Genomic DNA, 6,000 nt, shown 5'->3' on the forward strand with positions numbered 1-6,000 from the left:
CACTGCCTTATTATAAGTAATCACCTCCATGGCATTTTACCAAAATGTTCCAGAGCAAAGTATAATTTTCTCTCTTGATAATTTTGAGGACTTTTTGTCCTTTACAAAAAAAAGTGTTCTGCATTTTCTCAATTAAAAAAAAAAAAAAAAAAAAAAGATCCTTTTGCCAGCTACTGATGCTGCCAGGTTTTCAATGTGAGTCCACCCACGCCAAGCTGTATCTATGTCTGAATACAAATACGTATATTTGAAGACTGGCCAAGTCCTTTTAATTCATTCTCTTATCACAGGATGTAGTAAAAGCAAAGTCGTATTTCCTTCAAGTTTATCTAATTTTCAATACCCATTTGAATAAAAAAGTCCCACTGTCTTTCACGATGGATACTGAATTACTGCAAGACCACTGTACATCCAGTCTAGACCAACAAAATGAAATATGATTTCTTTAAAGCAGAACGCTATTTCCATTACTTATATCAGATGGAAAGCTTTTACCTGTAATTAACTAAATCAATTATAAGCTTTAAACCTACCTCTGACACGAATTAGATTTCCAAAATATGTAACCTTTGGTTGACCTATATTTCATTTTTAAAACTGGGGTCCATCACAATCTAGTGATCAATACATAGACCACCACAAATAGTATCCCTTCTGTTTGTCAGATATTATAAATGATTAGCATTATGCTTGCAGGAAGCACACAGCTATTGGTCTAACCTTTGGGGGCCCATCTCCTGAAAGCATGATATATCGTTCTTACTTTATGGCTTTCTGTACTTAAGGTACCCATTTCTGTAGCCTTAGGGATGATGTGGCTATAAATGCACGTATAAATGTCTCACAAACCCACACCATGACATGTGTATTTATTTTGACAACCTTAACTGCCTCCAGTGTCGGGAAGGTAAAGAAGGGCTAGTGTATTTCTGAAAGATGACTTTGCTCTGTCTTTGACAAAAGACTTCTCACAGTAACACACACCTTACATTTACAGCTTTTTCATCTACCTACTGCCATTCTGACGAATCTAAACATTAGACTTTTTTTCAATCATCATTTCAGAAAGGAAGAGAACCTAGTAGGTAAGAGCTCTAGGGATGGCAGGCAGTCCTGAATTTGAAGAGCCACTCTACCACTTACCAGGTGTGCGACCTTGGGCAAGTGACTTAAGTTTCAGTTTCTTCAATTGCGAAGAGTAGACAATGGCACCTGGGATTGTTGGAAGACAATGCACAGTTTAGCACAGTGTCTAGTACATAGCACGGACTTGATAAAGTAAATGTTACTTAACAGTATTCATAAGATGTTTTTCAAGTTTGGTATATAGTATGATGAGCATTTACAAAAGACTTCTTTGTCCCTGTTTCCCCAAACCAGAAACTCCATCAACATTGCCTTGGGAATTATCGTGAAGACTCTAGAAAAGAGGACAAAATAACTCCACAATGCCCTTCTTTCAGAACTCAGGCCAGTACTTTAATGCTCATGTTTATCTGTATTTACCTGGCTGGTTCCATTTTACGGAGCCTCATCTGTTTGGGGGATGGGGATGTCCTGGGATTCAACCAACCAATTTTGCAGTAGACTTTTGCAACTTGGCCCTTTTGTGAGTACTGTTTAATGTTCCACGTGAATTTAGTCTTTGCTAAATCTTTGACCTTATCTCGGACCATATCATTTTCCGCTTGTGATCCTAAGCTCATGAAAAACATGTTTTCCTTTAATGTTTTGACAACCTTTAAGTACAGAAACGCCTACAGAATCAACTGGTGAGTAAGTTCTTTCAAATGGTGAGAACAGACTATATATATATATATATATATATATATATATATATATGCTACAAAAACCTGCCTTCTAAGTATGGAACCGTAAATCTCTCCACACTGGAATCCCAGAATGGCCAAGAACAGATAGAAAACTAAGAACCACCTCCCAGGGTCTTGGGGCATGCACAGATAAACTTGAGAATGAGAAGGAATGTCCTGCCCTGGCAACATTCTAACCCCTCTTCTTGGCTGCTTCATCTGGAACCCTGATCAGAGAAAGGGAAATAATGAGGGGGAATAACGCTAGTGGGTCTGGTGACTGATGGTCAGCCATAGCAGCAGGTCCCCACTTGGCAAACGGGGGTGTCAATGGAATGCCCTGCCATCAGCAATGCACTTAGTGAATGACGAGTCTGTGATAACAGAAAGTGCCTGTACTATAATTGAATACAACAGGTTACAAAACTTTTGTAATACAGGTACACACATTCATACACACATGCACAATACAACCTCAATTATGTAAAATAAAGCATATGAAAACCATAAAGACAATACACCAAAACATGGGTTGTCACTGACTGGGAGATTATGGGTAATACTTTTCCTCTTTCTACTTTCCTATTATTTTTTTCCAATTGTCTATAATCGTGTATTGCTTGGATATCTAAAAAAACGTATTTTAAATGTCAACATAAATTCAATGAAATTTAGCAAATTTCACGTTTTAGCAAGAGAGAAAAATAAATACTCTTCAAAACAGATAACGATCCTTCCTACAAACGACTTTGACCATTGGCCTAATGATAAAGGTTGATAATTAGTAAATAGGAGGACGCTTTGCAAATGTTGGCGTCAGCAGCCTGCCCCAGACCCCTCTCTCTGGGTCAGAGGGTTCTTTTTTCTGTGAAACATTCTGGTCTATCCTAGAGGGCTGGGGAACGTGGAGGGAGAGAGGTGTAAGGAGAGTAAAACGGTTAGAAATCGGTTGGGTAACGGATATATCCTCAAAACTGCTCTGAAAGTGTTTGCAGCCTGTACCTGCACTAAACAGCCCGATCTGTTTCACACACACCAGGGCGTGGCCCACGAGGAAAAACCCGCGCATCCGTGAGTGACATTTTAGACCTTAAGGGTATCGATACTTCCACTTTGCAAGGAACCGTTGCTCCTTTGGCTTGGCCAAAGCCGGGCTGATGCCACCGAGGAGGGCCACCTAGAAGAAGGAAGCTCAGCGTGGGCGCCTTGACCCCGCTCGGGTCTCCGCGGCTCGCTCCCGCCCCCTCAGGCCCCCGGGGCTCGCTCCCGCCCCCTCAGGCCCCCGCGCCTCGCTCCCGCCCCCTCAGGCCGCCGCGCCACGCTCCCGCCCCCTCAGGCCGCCGCGGCTCGCTCCCGCCCCCTCAGGCCGCCGCGCCTCGCTCCCGCCCCCTCAGGCCGCCGCGCCTCGTTCCCGCCGCCTCAGGCCGCCGCGGCTCGCTCCCGCCCCCTCAGGCCCCCGCGCCTCGCTCCCGCCCCCTCAGGCCGCCGCGGCTCGCTCCCGCCCCCTCAGGCCGCCGCGCCTCGCTCCCGCCCCCTCAGGCCCCGGCGCCTCGCTCCCGCCCCCTCAGGCCGCCGCGCCTCGCTCCCGCCCCCTCAGGCCCCCGCGCAACGCCGGCGCGAGCCGGCCCGGCCAGACCCCGGGGGGCAGCCTCAGAGGCGGCTGAGGACTCGGCGGGCATCCCGGGGTGCAGGGCGCGGCGAGGCGGGTACCTTGGTGCCCTGGTAGAAGTCGTCCACGGACCGCGAGCCCATGAAGGGGAACTCCATGTGCGTGTCGATGCCGCCGGGCAAGACCAGCTTGCCGGCGGCGTCTAGGACCCGCAGCCCGGCCGGCGCGTCCCCGGGCGGCAGCAGGTCGCGCCCCAGCGCCCGCACCAGACCGTCCTCCACCAGCACGTCGGCCACCTGCGAGGAGTCGTCGTTGACCACGCGCCCACCGCGTATCAGGAGCCGCGACGGCGCCGCCATGGCGAGGGGCGCACACGCTGCGGAGCCGCCCTCCTTCCGGCGGCACGGGGCGGGCGCTCTGGCGGGGCTCCGGGTTTATCAAGGACCCGCTGCGAGGGGGTGGGGGAGGAGCGGCTCCACCCCCGGGGGGCTGGGCCTGCGCGAAAGGCTGGGGCGGGCGCAGAGGTCAGCGGGGGTCTGACCTGAAAGTTCCGCCGACCTGAATCCAGGTGTACGTCCAGACCCTGGATGTACACCGAGATTTTTTCCCTTCCAGTCATTGGAAGGGAAAAATCTTGGAGGCACTTTTAAAGACGAGGGACGTTTGTTTTCCTTTCTAAGAAAAGGCACTTTGGGGAAAGAAATCCACCTCATTTCTTCCCTTTATGAAGAGTGTGTCTGTACCAAAATGCAGAGAGACAGGCAGAGAGAGAGAGGAAGGGAGGGAGACAGACAGACACCACCAGCAGCAATGAAAATACCCACGCCCCGAAGAACCACTTGATCTGGATTTCCTTTTAAATATTCTTAACTATGTGAGGAACAAAGATAAATGACATTCTCGTCGTCAAGGAGCTAAGAGCCAACAGTGACACACATACATATTTCAATGGATAACAATAAAGAAACCAGAAAATTCTACCTTCGAGAGAGGCTAAAGATACGAGTTTAGAGGAAAGGGGGAGTTTATTTCTGCCTTGAAGGAAATTAGATATGGAAGATTCACAAAGAGGTATCTGAAGCAGGACGCAGAGGACGTGGACATGGAGAGAGGAGGGGTGAGAAGAGGGACGATGCTCTGGGTGAGGGAACAGCTGGATAAAGGCACCAAGAAGGTGATGGCAAGTTGAGTGTGACCTCCACGTGGTCAAGCTGAGGGGATAGGGTTGGACAGCTGTGGACCACCCCCTTCCTCCCAGGTGAGAAGGATGAAGAGAAGACAGAGGAGGAGCCGTGAGAGAGAAGGGAGCTCGGGGAGCCCTGCGTGGGGGAAGACGGCAGTGCGGGATTTCAAGAGCACCGAGATCGAATGCCGCAGGAAGCGTGGGGAGCGTGGTGGACGCATGCTGCTGCATCGTCTATTCTCTTCCTCGTTCTGCCAACAGTCACTGGAGTTTCTTTAGCAGGAAATCCTCCCCGTGCATTCTCAGAACACTCGCCTGGGTGGAACTGATGGGACCTCCGGCTCTGGGACTGATCTGCTTATCTAAGCACTTCCAATCACAGCAGGAAGTCCTCACGGCCACGGTGATGTGTTCGGGGATGACACGGGTCCCAAGAAGACTACCTGTGCTCAGTGAGAGCTGATCCTAACTTGTGTTAGGTTGAGCAGATGAGGGGCTTTCTCTTTCCTGCTGGACTTGAATCCTGGAGGGAGTAAAAGACAACAAGGGACTAGTCCTGTGAACAGAGCCAACACAGAGAACAGGAAGGAGAGATGGAGAGGAACTGGGTTCTCATGACACCGTTGGTGCTCCTGGAACCAGCCATGCCTGATGTCCCCTCTTTCAGACTCTCCAGTGTTTGCTTCAGCTGGTTTACTTTGGTTCTTTTGTCCTTTTCAACCATCAACTGACAGAGGATGGGAAGGTACTTTGAGTTTGGGGAGTAGGTGGTCGGTCACATGTGACCTCGGAGATGGCATTTTTAATAGTGGAATGCAAGGTGTTATTATTATCAAATTTCCTCAAGTCTCAGATCACACAAACCGCAAAATGATTAAAAATTAGGAAACATCAATAAAGTGCCATAGATTTGGCTGTCAAGCCAGGAATAAGAAGCCCAAGAAGGTTATGCAATTATTGTCCAAAGACCATTGTGTAAAGATGAAAAGAATAATAATAAATATGCAACTCTGCCAAGCTACACACATAACAGCACTCTAGGAAAGTAAGATTGGGTGTCAGGGTGGTTGTGACATCCTTTCTGAAGCTCAGATGATGATTTCAAAGGTTTCTTTATCTCAGACACTTTATATCACAAAATGCCCTGTAACACAATGCAGCATAAACTCTCCACATTTAATTAACTCAAACTTGATCAGAAGAGGGGATTTGTAGAATGTCACTGAGGCAGAAGGAAATAGCTCATTGAGATTCACTGACCGCACAGAAGAGAGTGTTGGGTAAGTTTAAGGAGAAAAGCCAGCTCGCAGAAAGAAGGTGTCTTCCCCCTTTCTGGCCACCACTGTCCAGACGCTGGGCATGTCTAGATGCCGGATGTCGTCCACCAGCTTGCCGGG

General features: G+C 48.6%; 1 pseudogene across 1 annotated transcript in view; it reads right to left on the bottom strand.

Annotated features, from left to right (window-relative positions):
* The window catches only part of LOC309664497 (dihydropyrimidinase-like), a 78,366-nt pseudogene extending 73,628 nt beyond the window's left edge, over positions 1 to 4,738 (bottom strand). Inside the window, exon 1 of the transcript in view lies at positions 3,522 to 4,738. The product of the transcript in view is annotated as a dihydropyrimidinase-like (transcript). The remainder of the gene's footprint in view (positions 1 to 3,521) is intronic.
* Between the last annotated feature and the right edge of the window lie 1,262 nt (positions 4,739 to 6,000).

This window comes from Balaenoptera physalus, assembly GCF_965194825.1.
Source record: "Balaenoptera physalus genome assembly, chromosome: 7".
In the NCBI taxonomy this organism is placed as follows: Eukaryota; Metazoa; Chordata; class Mammalia; order Artiodactyla; family Balaenopteridae; genus Balaenoptera; species Balaenoptera physalus.